At 40.6% G+C, this 17,091-nt stretch overlaps 1 protein-coding gene across 1 annotated transcript in view; it reads left to right on the top strand.

Annotated features, from left to right (window-relative positions):
• The window catches only part of MACROD2 (mono-ADP ribosylhydrolase 2), a 1,602,185-nt gene that overhangs the window by 1,461,850 nt on the left and 123,244 nt on the right, over window positions 1–17,091 (top strand). The window lies entirely within an intron of this gene.

Below are 17,091 nucleotides of genomic sequence, written 5' to 3'. Positions count from 1 at the left end.
AAAGGTCCATTTGCTTCCTGATCTTGCTTGTGGTTGATACTGGCTGTCTGGAAATCTTAGCTAGGATGATTTTCTGAAACACTTGTGCATAGCCTCTTTCTTTCACCTGGGCTTCCTCCCAGCATGGTGTCCATCTTCTGAAATGCCTTTCTCTTGAGGGAACAAGTGTACCCAGAGAAAGCTGAACCCCTCTGAGGACCAAGGCTTAGCAGTCCCATAAGAACACCTTCGCAGAACTCTATTCTTGGAGTCACAAGCCCATCCAGATCCTGGGGAGTTAAAAATGGACTTGGTGTCTTAATGGGAAGTGGTTATACAGAGCATGAAAGACCTCAACTGAGGCTGTGGCCATCATATATATATTTTCCATATATATGACATGCATTGTCAGAAATTAAGGTGCACATCGACTCCTCCAGCTGTTTTGCATTCTGGCCGCAGGTTGAAACTAACCGTATCTTTAACTGTGAATGGGTGAATCAGGACATCGGGTTGCATAACGGGTATTAAAACATTGCAAAGTGGACATAACAGTCTGGGGTGATGATTATGATATTCTGTACAAAGAACTAGGACAGGGGAGCTGATTGGCCTTAAACACAAAGCAAAGAATCTATTTCAATAAAAGCTTCTTTAACAGACTGGTTATTTGAGATGATCAGTTTAAACAACTCATAGTGTTGAAAAGCTAGATTGGAAACCTCAGAAATGTGCATGTATTGTGTGTTAATCCAAAATTTTAAAAATGAATGATTCAAAATATTCTTAATACAAATAGTCAACCTCAAGAAGTGATTTTTAAAAGAAATTGCATTAGGCACTTTTGCTCTTCTTTTTTCTCATACTGTCTTTAAAAGTGATGTGTATTTTACATCCCTATCTCAATTCAGATTAATTACATTTCACTGCTCATTGGCAATATGTGACTGGTGGCTATTGCCATGGAGAGCTCAATTCTGTATACTTTTCTAGATGGTCCCAGTAGAAGGGAGAGCTAGTTTCTTGCAGTGGAACTTACGTTTTAACACACTCAGTGCTAGTTGTCGTTCTTTCTTCTCAGTTCTCTATTATCCTTTTGATTCTTCTTGAGATAAATCTCAAGTGAAAGGTTTACACTCAAATCCTTTTCTTGTTGTCTACTTCTGAGAGAATCCAACCTGATTGATTGCTTTTGGTAAAACATAGGCTCCAGATAAAACAACAATTATAATCACCATTTCTAAACTGATGAAAGAGTGTCTTATTGTAGAAGAAAAAAATTAAGAAGAAGAAAGGAAATAAACAAAAAAGCCTAAACAAAAAATCATGTTAAAGAATAAAAAAGACTAAGTGCCCACGCTGTCTTGAATTAACTTCTATGAATTTAGTGCTTGCTATTGTATTTCAATTAGTTCACATGAGGTGTCCTTGGAATACCCATTAACTGTGGGGGATTCTCCCCTTTTATTGGACCTATATACAGATCTTAGCTTGGCATAAATGCTATAAGTACACATTTCTAGGTGAAGGGAGTATACTTCTTAATGTGATTCAGCTAACCATCCACCACACTGAATGATTTTAAAGAAGTTATTATTAATGCCAATGCAGACTCTACAAGGTTGGAGTCAGCATTTGAGGTTTGTCGGAATTAACTGGATCATCATTCTGATTCAAGCCCCAGTGGGTTTCCTGGGAGTTTCATCTCCCCAGCTGGCTGCAGATGTTCAGATCACTCAATGGCCCAAGTTTGCTTAAGCACTCAGGCAGAATGGGCTTGGGTAGCTGCTCTCCACTTTCTAATCTCTACGTGTGAAATCATGGGAGATGTTTGTGCAACATAGTTCCCTAGTGTGCTAGCTGGTCCCAACAGACATTGATATGTAAGCTGGCTTCATTCAGATTTCAGACTAGAGCATGTTGGTCACCAAGATGGATCTGAGTCAGCCTTCACAGATCATTAACTGCTGCTTCCTTCTGCACTGCATCACGTCTTATCACAGCAACAGACTGTGGACTCTTTAATGCTGGACTCTAATGCATTTGACACTTGTGAAGGCCTGCCTGAGTGAGTCAACTGCCAAGAATGCTGTTGAATAGTAAACAACCTCTTAGATACCTAACACTAGCAAGGTGCTGGTAAAGTGACCTGGCCAAGGGTAGCATCCATATGAAGATGTTTGCAGATGTTTATGGTGTAAACACACCTGTTCCAGTCTTTACCAAGGCAATAACAAGAGGGCAATAAACGTGCGAATTCTGAAGAGATGGTACTAACAATTATCTCGCCCCTACATTCCTCTGTTGGCCCAGGCATTAATTGGGCAGGCGCTTTATTCAAACCACTTAACATACTTGAAGTCTTCCAATAAACAGAAGTCTATGAGGCAGGGATTGTTATTACTGAGGCTTAAGAGGGATTAGTTCCTTGCTTAAATACAGATCCAGAGTTTGAATTCAAGTTTGTCTGACCCCAAAGTCCATGTTGTTAGCTTTTCTATAGCTGTCTGCAGACTCTTGTAGTGTGTTGAGACAGGACTATCTCTGAAGATGTCCTACAAGCTCATCCACAAAGTTAGGCTTTTCTCTGAAAACAAATGGAAGAAACAGATTGGTGTGAATGTTTGTAATTCTTTTTAATCATCTTTCTTCCTGGCATGGTCATTTTTTTCCCTGTGTCCTTTCATTTTCATGACTATGCACTGTTGAAAGAAATTGGCCCATAACTGAGGAAGCAGGGACCCAAAGCATCAACAGCTATTTATGGCAACTCAACCACATCAAAGCCAGATACACACTTGAGTTCCTCAGAGGACAAAGCTATGCTCATGGCCAAACTCCAGGCTTCCACCTTCTGCCAGAAATAGGGACAACCAAGAAAGCAGGTTGCACTGCAAAGTGGAGCAGAGGGCTACTGTTTAGGAGAAGCAGGGCCAACTCTCTCATTAGTTCTTCCAAACCAACAGGAGGAATTGCTTCTGCTGAGTCACAAAGAGAAACCTAGGCACACAGACCACTGCGTGTCAGAGATATTCATCTGAATGATCCCAAACTCCATTTGTTTTTATTGAAAAGGCAGATTTACAGAGAGAAAAAGAGATACGGAGAGAAAGATCTTCCATCTGCTGGTTCACTCCCCACGTGACCACAGTGACTAGAACTAAGCTGATCCAAAGCCAGAAACCAGGAGCTTTTGCCAGGTCTCCCATGTGGGTGCAAGGACCCAAGGCTTTGGATCATTCTCTAGTACCTTCCCAAGCCACAAGCAGGGAAGTGGAGCAGCCAGAACATGAACTGGCACCCATATGTGTTCCTGGGCATACAAGGCAAGGACTTAGCAACTGACCCATTGCCTCAGGCCCAGTCCCAAACTATTGAATAGCATCATTACATGATACTTATGTCATCATTTGTAATATGCAGCCACACCCACCCATGGAGTGCTGTACATCCTTTTTTTTTTTAATAAAGAGTTAATATTTAGAAGGTTGCTCAAATTGGGGTCAAATGCATATCTCTTTAAATTTAATCCATTCCACAAAAAATCCTGCTCAGTTAGATAAATCAAGTATTGAAAATCAAATTCACAAAATACTTCTCTAAAGAAATTCGAGTTTAAGGTTTGATTTCCAGCATTGGTAACTCTTGTCCTGAGCCCAGTAGTGGACAACACATTTCACTGGCAAGGAAAGACTGTAGCCTCCTCCCCATTAGATTTTCCATTTCCCTCTGCCTAGCTAAGGAGTTTCATTGGAGTCCAGTGTTTGCATGCAGTTAGCCATTCCAAGCATTTCACTTCTGTTTTAACTGAACCCAGCCCCATGGGTCAGCATCCATCTCACATATGTGACAGAAATTTGGAGGATGGCTGATAATTTAACCATTGGCAAAATTTTTCATTCTGGTTGTGGTATTGACCTTAGATGTGACTAACTTAAGCCACAGGAAACTTGGCTAAGTGTTCAAAACCTTTGTAGTCTATAATGCCAGTGTTTTAAATAGCACATTTATCAAATGTAGAAGGCATTTTAGGTTCTGTTTCTGTTTTAATAAATGGGAAAAGCAAAATCAGTCGCCATAGCTCTGTGGTATAATTTTAGAAACCTGGCATACTGCAGCAGCTGCTAAGAGAGACAAAAATTAGGCATGGGTCCTTTTATATCTTGGCCTTAAAGGAAGGTCTAGAAGAAACAGAAATAAAATAGAATCTGAAATGAAATTCTCACAGTACTGGTAGGTACCAAGGAGACAAGACAGATTAGGAAAGACAAGTGCCATTTTTTTTCATGGAATCTGCATTCTTTAGAAAATGTACTCATCTATTTATTTAAAAGAGAGTGAGAGAGAGAGAGAGAGAGAGAGAGAGAGAGAGAGAGAGAGAGATCTTCTGGTTCATTCACCAAATGACCAATAGACAGAGATGAGCCAACCAGACGCCTCTTTCCAAGTCTCCCATGGGGATACAGGGACCCAAGTATTTGACGTCCTCTGCTGCTCTCCCAGGCACATCAGTGGGAAATGTTCTAGAAGTGGAACAATAAGGATCTGAACTGGTGCCCATATGGGATTCTGACACCACAGATGGCAGCTTTACTCACCACACCACAGAGCTGGCCCCAAAACTTACATTCTTATGGGATGTGATAGATATGTGGGGTTATACAGTAACAAAATAAGTAATAGAGCAGATAATTCTAAATGCATGTGTCATTTGAGATAGGTTCTCCTTATGGAGACATTTTAGATTAGGTGGTGACTGAAGGACTTTCTTGGGAGTCAAATTTAATGTAAAATTGAAAGAATGAGAAACAATAAGGCATATGGAGATATATATATATATACATACATACATATATCTATATAGATAGATAGATAGATAGATAGATATAGATAGATAGATAGATAGATAGATAGATAGATAGATAGATATAGATAGATAGATAGATAGATAGATAGATAGATAGATAGATAGATAGGTGTGTTGGCCAAGTGGGAGGAAACCACAGCACCTGCAGAGATCCTGAGGAAGGCACCAGCTTACCACTGATGAGGGATATAAACCAGAGCCAACGAGCAAGTGGAAGATGACACTAGAGCCAGATGACATATGATGCTAAACCATGGAAATGGGTTTGGAACTTCTTCTAAGAAATGTTGTATAAATAGGTGAGCAACACAATCTGGCTGTTATTTTGAAAGAAGGCACTGATCGGTGCATACAAGGTAGGTTATGGGAGTAAAGAGTAGAAGCAGGGAGGTTAGAAGGCTAAAAGGTATATCCTGGAAGATTATTGTAGATCCCTGCATGGGACGCTGTTGTTCTAGACCAATGTGTGATGTTTATCAAGAAGGAGTTCAGAGGATGATTATAGGATATTTTATAGCCAGGTTGATGGAAGGGAGTGAACGAGAGGAGAAAAGAGAGAAGGGAGGAGAGGAGAAGAAGGATGATGTGGAGTAAATGGAAGAATCCAGTTCTACCTTTAAAACAAGATGCCATGTAAACAAATGAAGATGTAAACTCAGCGAAGCCACTAGGATAAGATGTATAAAGGAATGCCTAACAAAGTTTCCTGTATCAGAATAGGACACACTCACACTCACATTTCTCAAGCTGTTATCACAGTTGGACTTATTAGCCATGTTGGATAGACTTGGGAGGACACTGGAAAAAATGCAGTCATAATAATTTATCTGGCAATGTATGGTAGTTTTTAGAATCTATGTTATTAAAGAAGTCTGTTGAATAGACACAGTGTAATGTCAACCCCCATTTCACCCCTCAAAGATGAGATGACATTGCATTTCATCTAGTCCTGTTTTGATAACTAAAATGAAAGTTCACCATGGCAACTGTCAATTAATCCATAAAATTTTCAATCAAACTCTGTTGGAGGGGAAAAAAAAGACTTGTGAAGTCCCTTATCAAGAATTTTAAAATTAAAGAAAAACAAGACACTAGTTTAAGATTTAACATTTGTTTGAATCTCGGATGATATCTACAGAAAAATGTTCTGGCTTAATCCTTGTGTTTAAGTCTATGTAGGTTGTTGAATCACAGATCTATGCCAGACTTTAGCTCAGCATGATGACAGATGAATTTCAAGTAGAGTCTCAGTATATGTGGGGGGTTATCAAGAAGAAAACATCTTTAAACTTCAGCGTAATTTTGAGCCATACTGGTAAATATTTAAATAAGATTGCACTAAATCTTCGTTCTTCCGGAGAAGTGAGAGCCAAAAGTTCTCTCTCTACCCACAAGAAGACCAAAGGAAAAAATATAAGAACATTTGTAAGATTCTAGTGAGGATAAGATCTGCCCCTTTTTCCTTTAGAAGACTTGGCCATGAGGAAAAAAGAACAAAACCAAAAGATAACCAAAATAAAACTTCTATTTGCTTTTTAAATTATGTGTATACTGCTATACCTTAGATGTGCCAAAGGATCCAAAAAGCACAAAATGATTATTTTGTCCTTTCCTGATATGTTTACTGTCCTCCTCATGTGATGATAAAAACTCAGATCCATATCTAGTTTGCTTAAGTACATATTTTAAAAATCCCTTACTTGGGGCTATGCAGCGGTGTCATAGGCCAATTATTCTCTAAGTACTGGCATGCTATACAGGCATGGGCTCAAGTCCGGGCTGCTCCACTTCTAATCACGCTCCCTGCTTATGATCTGGGAAAGCAATTGAAGATGATTCAAGGCCTTGGGTCCCTTTCCAGATGGAAGCCAAGCTCCTGACTTCCAGCTTCAGATCTACTCAGCTCCAGCCAAACAGGCCATTTAGGAAGTAAATCAGTGGATTGAAGACCTATCTCTGTCTCTCCTTCTCTCTCTGCAAAAATCCACCATTCAAATAAAAGACAAACAGATCTTCGAAAAAATCTATGTCTCAATATCATAATCACATATTAGCAAAAAACCATGGGTGGTGTATACCATTATGGGCTCTCAAGCCATGGAAAGGAGATGGTCAAGATATATACATGTTGGCCAATACTGTGACTATTGATTTTTTTGAATAATTTGCTTTCCTCTGTAACATACTTTTAAAGTCATTCCAAAAACAAATCTCGAGAAGGGAGGTTGGAAATGTTTGCTATCTTTGGTGTCATGTTCCATTTTCTAGAAGGCATTAAATGCATCTTTACATTGTTCGGGCAGATCTGACCGTGTTCAGTTTTATGAAGAAATGATATTGTCTCCCTTTTATAGCACTAAAGCAACATGCAAGTCATTCAGATTTTCTTTGAAAATATAGAGAAAGTGTTTTTGTGAAAGTGAAGCTCAAACCTAGCACAATGCGTAAATTTCTGCAAGGGCACCTTTGTGTGCTGCCGACTTTCTTGCCTGAAGTCTTACTGACTTCACCATGAAAGGTGTACCAAACATATGAATTATGTCTGTTTTGGGTTCTGAAGGATAGAAGCCATCAAGATGGAAGCAGAAATGCAGGAAACCTAAGCCTTTGACTTGTAAAGTGTTCTCTAGGGACCACAGGTGTGGTGTAGCAGACATTCTTCATCAGAGTCCCAAGTGACGCTCTTATTACTATGCTTCTGATTCAACTTCCTGCTGATGCGCCTGGCCAGACTACACGGACTGACGTTTCTGGTGGCTGGCTTCAGTGTAGCTGCTTGCTGGGTCATTCCACAAATGGCCCTGTGCTATGGTGGCCATTTAGAAGTGAACCAACAAAATCAACAAACAAAAGATTTCTCTCTCTCTCTCTCTCTCTTCCCACCCGTCTCTCCCTCTCTCTTCCTGTCTCTCTCTCTCTGTCTCAGTCTGTGTATCTCTCTATCATTGCCTTTCCATTAATATTTATTTTAGAAACGCACACTTTTTTCATGAAGTAAAGGGCATGTGCAGTGGGAGGTGAAAGGAGAGAAGAGGGGAAGGAGGATTAGATAAGAAACCTCATTTGCAGTCAGTGAAATGTCTAGGGGCCCAGGCTGAGGATTGAGGGCAGACTTGACTGGCATTTGTTTTCCTCTTCCCTCATGCTCAGCTGCTGACTGCCAGCAGCCTGGAGAGAAAGTGGCTTTGGCATGAACACAGAACTGCCATGGCCCAGAAGTATAACTGACAACGAGCTTTTCTGCCAGGAGGAGTCACTTTTCACTTAAAAAGATACCTTATGCAGCTTCCTCTATGACAGACACGGCTTTTACATGATGTTGGGGTTCTCAGTGACACTTCATGCCAGTCTGTCATCTCCTTGTAGGTCAGCACCAGTCAAGGAGGCAAAGCTGTGGGAAAAGTGGAAATCCCAACAGTAGTTTGATTCCTAATGTTGTCAGCACAGCATCTGGTTGCCCAGCCTCTACGTAGGCTTTCTAATGGCGGGTTTCACCCCAGATGAGACTTAATTCCTGCCTGCTCATGAGCAAGTGCCAGTATCCTTGGTTAGCTGAACAGCCTGACCCAGGCAGCTTCTGGCATGGAGAACAGGCCAGTGCACATCCTCTCTGTAAGCAGGTGGATTTGAAAGAGACTTGTTAAAGGGCTGTCCCTTCTCCTGGGCTCATTATCAGTGAGAAAAGGGGGAGGGGAGACACAGCAGCACATGTTCCCTTTCCCCTGGGTGAGGAGAAAAGGAAGAACCACTTCTTCCTAACGGTAAAGAAGAGAAATTGTGTATGTAAAGGCCTGGCACCCTGTTAGCGTTTGGCTGTTATCATTATCATCATAAGCAAGACTGTCATAGGATGCACATTACCCAACTCATTGAAACGCACAGAAAACGTATAAAGTTATTCAGAGAGCACTTAAGCCATGGAGAAGGTCAACAGATCTATCTGATTCAAGATACTGATCTTCTTTAGTGTCTCTGATTGGCAGAGTAACAAGGTCTTCTTTTCACTGTCGTGAAGTCATTTCCTGTACAACTTCTTCAGATCCTGATTGGGAAATGAGCTAAGAGCCAAACCACCATTACCTTTTTTCCCAAGAGTGGCTCCATCCAATGCATGAGCTACCTCAGCAGGTGTTTCCAGAGTATGATTGTGCAACCCTTCCTGAGCCTTTCACAGCATGTAATAAACCATGGGGGTCACGCCCCCTTTAATTAGGAAGGGTGTTCTCACCAGCCTTTCCTTCCAATGTGCAGTCTTCTTTTGCTTTCTATAGAATCTGCTCCCGTTAGGAATATCAACCCTTGAGGAAGCCTGGCTTCGCTGCCTCCACATACAGAATCTGAGAATCTATTGTGAGGATCGGGGCTGGGGGAGGAGGGGAGGGTGAGACCAGGGACATGATTTCTGTGGCATCACAAGACAATGTAAATATTAGTCGCTCTGCTGAAAGATGGGAGGTTTGCTCCTGTGTTCCTAAGGTGGTTTCAAAGATAAGTCAGTAAAAATTGCTAGAGAAAGTAGGAGAGACAGCCCAGTCTGACGGGCCAAGGTAGATAATTCCATGATCACTGTGCTTGTTACAGATCCGTGTTTCTGTTTTGACACATGGTCTTGTGTACCTGAATTTCTGCCATGTTCTGTGGCGTAGGGTTTCATTTGCTGTCAGAACGCGGAGAGGGACGATCCTTCTTCCCTGTGGATATGCAAACAGAATTCCGTGCCAAGGGGTAGGGGATGTGATTTAACATGGATCTCAACCCTTCTTTTTCTACAGTTTTCTCACTTCTCAGAAATATCAATCCTTTCCCAGCTTCTCTCTCTTTCTCTCTGACCTCTTCTCTCAGAATTCATATATTTTTACTTGTAGATCATTCGACGTAATGCTCCTCGAGGTAGTTCCACTCTCACTTCTCTACACCCTCAGGATTTTCCATCCTACTTGCCATTATTAGTAGTTACTTCAGTTAAGACACACGCTTGCAGAAAGGATGATAGAAAGCAAACTCACCCAGATTTGCCAGCATCTGTAACCACAACTGTATTTAGATCCAGGAGAATATGATCAAATTTTCTCATTTTACAGATTCTCATTTATTGATTTAATAACTTTAAATAATTTAGGTCAGTTTTATTTTTAAAGAAAAATTCTTATAGAAAAGATTTGGAGGAGGGGGAATGTCATGGTCCAACAACCTCCTTCATAAAGAATTCTCTTCTCATCCTTGTTCCTTCATTCTTCAGAAATAAATCCTCTGGCAGTTCCTTCAGCGTTCCCTCAAAGTTTGAAAAGGTTATATTTTTTCCCCTTTTGTACAGATGGGCTGCTTCCTTCACGCAGCGTTTTGAAGATATTTTCCCACAGTCTCAGCAATTCTGCACGTTGTTGAGAAGCGCAGTCTCTCGTTGTAGTTGCTGCTTCTTTTAGCTCATTTACTTGTCCCCCCTTGTCACTCTTTCTACTTTCTGTCTTTCAGGCTCCATGACTCCCTTGCGACAGATGGAAATAGATGTGGGTTTCCTCTTACTTCTCCTTCCTAGGACGTGTTGTTCTCCTAGAATCTGGGAACGGGCATCTGTAGTTACTATCTAGCAGTTCTATTGCATCATCAAGCATCGTCTTCCAGTTGCCTTTTCTGTCCTTCATGACATTTAGCCCAGGTTATTTTTTTTTTCTTGTGCTGACTCTCTTTTTAGTGCTATCTAGGCATTTTTTTTTCCAAATATGCCATGCAGTTTGCTAATTTTAAATCTGTTCTCCTTCATCTGAATTTTAACACTTTACATTGTCAAATATTCAATCATGAGTTTTAGCTTGTAAGTTTACTAGGTTCTTTCTCAAATAAACTTGCCTAATCCTGGGTGACTCATAAAATATATTTTACTGAAATTTCAGTAATTATTCTTCATGAAAGTTTGTTGCTATAATTTCTTGGCTTTGGAAATGCATGTTCATTGCTATTTTCTGATAGATTGTGTCCTTTTGACTGTCAAGTTTCTTGGATTTTTATTTATGCTAATTTTTTGAAGTTTATTTATGACCTTGGTTACTTACACTTTTGCTTTCTGAAATGCCCAAATATAGCAATTTAGTAACGGTGTAAACTACATGTTTGGCTTAGAGAGTTGCTTTTGGTTTTGTTTGCAAGCGGTTCTTAAAACCAGATTAGTGCATTTGTAAAATTAGGAAATCTCCACACAGAAATTTTTCTTCCTTTCCCCCTCTCCAACCGCTAAGAAAACTGATATGGGCAAATGTCCCACTCTAGTCATTGACCCAGTTACCACCCCTCTTAATGCCTCACAGATGTGGGTTATTGAAACCCAAGACCTAGTTAGTGGTCCTCACAGATTGTTCCTGATTCTACCTCATCCATGCCACCTGGTAGCGTGCTAGAAGTACAAAGTATAGGCTTCCATCCTAGACCAACTGGAGAAGAAACCAGTGAGGCCAGTAACCTGAGTTATTGAAGGCCTGCCAAGTAGTTCAGATATGTGCTTAACTTTAAGAACTTCTGCTCTCAATTCTAGACATCAGAGCTTGGCACATGCTACAAAGTAAATGCTGATTTCAGTGCTTGCACAAAACTCTGTATTTAGGCTGCTTTGTCATTTCTGGGATAAGAATTTCCTTTGTAAAGACACCAGCTGCATGTATTCCATAGTCAGATATATGCACATGTATATAAATAGATGTACATAGCTACACAGACAGGCTTGGAAAGTAAACACAAAGCTTAAAATGATCAGAACACTTCATTAAAATCATGGAAAAAGAAACTGAAAGATAACTTTATTGTGAAACAAAATATTTTTTTCAATCCATTCATTTTTAATGATATTAATTTTACATGAGATTTTTGATGATCATACATAGTCACAGACATGTATGTACATAATAATTTAGAAACATGTATATTAAGTTGACCTCAGGAATTCATTTGAAAGGGGACAGGTAAGATTTTTGGAGAGTTGAATATTTTACTTCCTAAATGTATGTGTAACTGAATATATATAATATAAATATTATAAATATATAATGAATTCTGGCCCTAGCACGATGGCTCAGTGACTAAATCTATGCCTTGCACACACCAGGATCCCATGTGGGCACTGGTTCATGTCCCATCAAACTTCCTGCTTGCAGCCTAGGAAAATGGTAGAAGACGGCCCAAAGTCTTTTTTTTTTTTTTAAGATTTATTTATTGATTGGAAAGTCAGATATACAGAGAGGAGAGACAGAGAGGAAGATCTTCCGTCCGATGATTCACTCCCCAAGTGACTGCAATGGCCGATGCTGTGCTGATCCGAAGCCAGGATCCAGGAACTTCTGGGTATCCCACAGGGGTTCAGGGTCCGAAAGCTTTGGGCCATCCTTGACTGCTTTCCCAGGCCACAAGCGGGGAGCTGGATGGGAAGTGGAGCTGCTGGGATTAGAACCGGCACCCATATGGGATTCTGGGGTGTTCAAGGCGAGGAGTTTAGCCATTAGGCCACACTGCCAGGCCCAGGACCCTGCACCTATGTGGGAAGTGTCTAGAGGAGTCTCCTTGGTCCTGGCTTCAGATCAGCTCAGCTCCAGCTGTTGCTGCCACTTCTGGAGTAAACCAGTAAACAGAAGATCTTTCTCGCTGTCTCTCCTTCTCTCTGTAAATCTGCCTTTCCAATAAAAATAAATCTTTAAGAAATAAAATATATAGCAAATTCCTTAATATTGAAAAAACAAAGCATATTTTCCTGAAAGCTTCATGTTGCTATATTTGGTGGTAGCACATTTATAACAGTAATTTTCTCCATACCCACATGTACAAAGCCTTTAGTGCCTTTTCCATATTTTTATGAGAAGCAGTGGCATTAAAATTTTTTTTAAAGATTTATTTATTTTTATTGCAAAGTCAGGCATACAGAAAGGAGGAAAGACAGAAAGGAAGATCTTCCATCCAATGATTCACTGCCCAAGTGACCGCAATGGCCGGAACTGCGCCAATCCAAAGCCAGGAGCCATGACCTCCCTCCAGGTCTCCTATGTGAGTGCAGGGTCCCATGGCCTTGGGCCATCCTCAACTGCTTTCCAAGGCCACAAATAGGGAGCTGGATGGGAAGTGGAGCCACCGGGACATGGCACCTATATGGGATTCTGGTGCATGCAAGGCAAGGATTTTAGCCACTAGGCTACCACGCCAAGCCCAAGCAGTAGCATTTTGACTCTTGGTCTTCAATTTCATTTGCATAAAATGTTCAAAACTCGTGTGATGCTTTTTCTTCAGGAAACCTAACATTTGTGATAGTAATCCAAGCTGCCGGATACTATACTTTAAAATAATATATCTCTTTTATCAGGTGGAATTATACATGGAAACATTTTGAAAACTGGACAGCACTATATAAGTTTGAAGGCAGTGGTATTAGCAGTAGAAATGTTCTTATTTTTAATAAGATCATTTTTATGAATACAAGAACTATTTGTGGAATATGCCTCATATTTTTTGAGAGGCAGAATTTTCTCACTGCAGTATTATTTTCTGTGCATATTAAAGTATCGTGTGACATGCTGTTTTGTGAGTGGCTGGGCAGAGGGACAGTCTTTCAGATGCCATGCAGCACTTCATGCATTATATTCATAAGCATGATCTTTAATTTAATTTTTTTGACAAGTGCAGTAGAGGGTAAAATCAGGCAGTCATATTTTTGACTTTGCCATCACTCAAATGAATTCAGTGATTGACCAGGTACTGCAAAAAAAAAAAAAAAAAAAAAAAGCTTATGAAGAAGAGGTTTGTTTTACACTGTAGACCTCAAAAACACCAAGAATTTATGCAACATGTAAATTTGCATTGTGAACATCAGAATGAAATAAACGCCTGTTTTACCATGTTGCTTTAATTACAGCTCCTAAAAATTATTTACCTATTTGCAAGGCAGAGAGACAAAGAGAGCAAGCTCCAATCCAGTGCTTTATTTCCCAAATGCCTGCAACAGCTGAGAGTGGGCAAGGACCAAAGCCAGGAGCCAGGAACTCAATCCAAGTCTCCCTTGTGAAAAGCAAGGTCTTAATTGTTGAAGCCATCACTGCTGCCTCCCATATTCTGTATTGGAGAGAAGTTGCGGCAGGGAAACCACCATTAAGAGTTGAACTCAAGCACTACCATGTGGCATTCAGGCATTTTAAACACTAGGCTAAATGCCCATTCCAATTAGATTCTTTATATTCTGTTTGATTCAGAGCCATTTTGAGCCATCCCCATCTTGTAAATTAGTGGGAGGACCCTACACTTTATTTCATTTATAGCAGTGCTTACCACATTTGCTCATTAAGCACAAACTGGTGGTCACACAGTCTTTGTTTTATATTCAGCTCTAGGATTTTTAAATGTGATTTAAGGAATGTGAGCATGAAAACATTTTCTTTAGTGAGAAAGACTAAACCTGCTGCAGTACAGTAACCACAGGTCATGTTTGACCCAAATGATCCCAGGTTATCCCAGTTCTCATTACCATCTATTAATTATACTCTCTTTTACCCTTGGGCATGTCTAACCTAAAATTTAGTTTACTCATATATTCCCCAGGGACACACACATACTATGTGGGACTGTAGACAGAGTTCTAAGGACACACCTGGTACAAAGCAAGCAAAGTGTTTTGCATTTGGAATAGGAAGTGCTCCCTTCCACCAAAAACTCATCCTGACTTGTTTTATCAAGTCTTATTCCTTTCAATATGAACCAGATAATTCTGCAAGCAGAGCTAAGATTTAAAAGGCACCGCACAAAATTCTCTAGGATTTTTTTCTCTCTTTTCTTGAAGCTTCATTCAACACTTTTCTTGTCTCACTCCTTTTCCCCATTCCATTCATTCTCATCCCAAATGGACTTTTTTCTAGTTAGTCTTCATTCTGTTCCCATTGCTCCTGATCCTCAAGCCTCACTGCCCAAGAAGCTAATATAACTCCAATATTTGCATAATCACACAGGTCAATAATTCCTCAGCCTTCACTTATGGCCTCTAAAACCTTTGGTGGAAGGCTTCGGGTTAGGTGCTGGAAGGAGGGAACAGACTCTGGCTGGTGGATAACTTTTCAGATCTTGCCACCCATGGAGACACGCATTGGTCAGCCCTCTGGTCCCTTGAGATCTGATGACCATGTCATTTCTGTAATCAGTTTGAAACAAGGATCCTTGCCCATCTTTCTAGGCTAAGACTTATTTTCTTACTATTTGTAAGAATAAAGAATGTTTCTTTTCTTGACTTTGTAAAACAGATGCATTTACTTGCTTTAAAAAGCAGTTAGAGAGAGAAGGAGAAAGACTTTTTATATAATTTATTTACAAAAGTATGGCACATCTAAATAACCCAAGTGTAGCTGATAGAATCCAATTGCAGAGTTCATGGTGGTATTTCCCAGAGTTCTTTCAGGAATTTCACAAAATCACTGTGGTGAATGAAGCAGGTTAAGCTGCCACTTGTGGTATCAGCATGCCCTACTGTAGAACTAGTTTGAGTCCCAGAATATTTGCTTCAAATCCTGTCTCCTACTAACCCACTGGGGAGGTCATGAAACATTACCCAAGTCCTACCCTATATAGGAGGCCAGGATGGTGTCCCTGACTCCTGGATTTAACCTGGCTCATACCTGGTGGTTGTGCCCATTTCGGGAGTGAGCTAATGAGTGAGTGAAAGATCTTTCTCTCTTTCTCTGTCTCCCTCTCTCTTCCATATATTCGTCATTCTACATTTCACACAAGAAATGCCTGTTTTCTTAAAGTCACATGATAGTGTGCTCCTAAAAGTCTACACTCAGAATACTGCGTGAGTGAGACCTCCTGGGTCCTACAGAACCACAGAACTACAGAGACCCCCCACAACTTCCTGCCTCCACCCACATCTACATAGCTCCCCCCCACCAAGACACACTGAACTCAGCTTGTCCAGTCCAAGGCAAGATGTCAGGCAAATATGCTCCTGGCTGACATCTCCACAGCAACTGCCCGGGAGACCCCAAGCTACGTGTCGTGGAGAACAAATGAAAAGAGGAGATAGGAAACTCCCATTTGTCTTCTGAGTATAGTGATGCAGAAAGAGAGGAAGAGAAAGAATTGGAAGACAGACGAGTTTTAGTTACAACCACACTAAATCTCACTGACTCACACATTAGTATTTGGCAAAAGACTCAATGAACATGAAGGAGAAAGCCACGTTGCTGTCTGGGAAAGGAGTGTCCTAGCAGATGAAGCTAAGTTCTGAAACCTTAATAACAGGTCTGACTGACTTAAAGAAATGCAAGAAGGTCAGTGTGACAGCAGACACCTGAGCAAGGGAGGAAGTACTGAGTAACTGGAGGTGGTTGGAGGCTGATGGATGCAGCCCCGGACCCACATCTAAGTGTGCAGCAGAATCGCTGGAGGGTGGATGAAACTGTAGCTTCCAGGCTACGTCTTCAAGGCCTCCACTTCAGTAGGTTGGAAGGCCTAAGAACTTGCCTTTCTATGAACTTTCCAGATGATGCTGCCCCTCTGGGCTCAGGACGTCCCTTGGAGAATTGTTGGGTAAACCATTGTGAGCTTTCTCTCCAAGAGCAGTGAAAATGGAATCTTTTGTGAGTAAAAGGGACATACTCTTAGAGTTTAAAAGGAACTTTTGGGTTTCTGAGTTTAGACGGTTGGGGCTAAGGACAGAAATAAAGAGAGTTCACTGGAGCAGGAGACACTTCATGGTGAGACTCAAACTGCAGGGAAGAGAGAGAATTGTTCTGATTTGGGAGAGGTTTTAAGGAAAAAGCAGATGGAGTTCCCGGGCATGATGGATGTGGTATGTGACAGGAACAGAGGAGGCAAGAACGAGTCTTTTCATCCTTTCTCCAGCTACCAAAACAACAATACCAGCTGTGTCCTCGGTATATAAGGGTACTTCAAAAAGCCTATAAAATTGAATTGAAAGATAAGTATTTTGTTGCAAAATGTTTTGAAATCCATGCTTAGGAGAAGTCTTCCAATAGTTCATGCAAAAATTCATGCAATGAAAAATGAATGTCAAGTTGGTTTTTTTGTGTGTGAAAACAAACAGTATCATATAATTCCACTTTCCACAAGGTATTTGTAATGTCCATTTAATGCAAACATTATGGAGAAAGTTTCTTTCTAATTCAGCCAAAGCAAAATGTTCAGGAGCAAGAAAGAGTCTCATAAATAACACCAAATAAAGAAAAAGCATACATGATTAGCAATGAAGATAGGGAATAAAAAGAATATTT

This window comes from Ochotona curzoniae, unplaced genomic scaffold (assembly GCF_017591425.1).
Source record: "Ochotona curzoniae isolate NIBS_2020 unplaced genomic scaffold, NIBS_Ocur_1.0 contig_3520, whole genome shotgun sequence".
Lineage (NCBI taxonomy): Eukaryota > Metazoa > Chordata > Mammalia > Lagomorpha > Ochotonidae > Ochotona > Ochotona curzoniae.
Note: the sequence above shows the minus strand (reverse complement) of the source record. Positions and strands in the feature narration are given on the sequence as shown.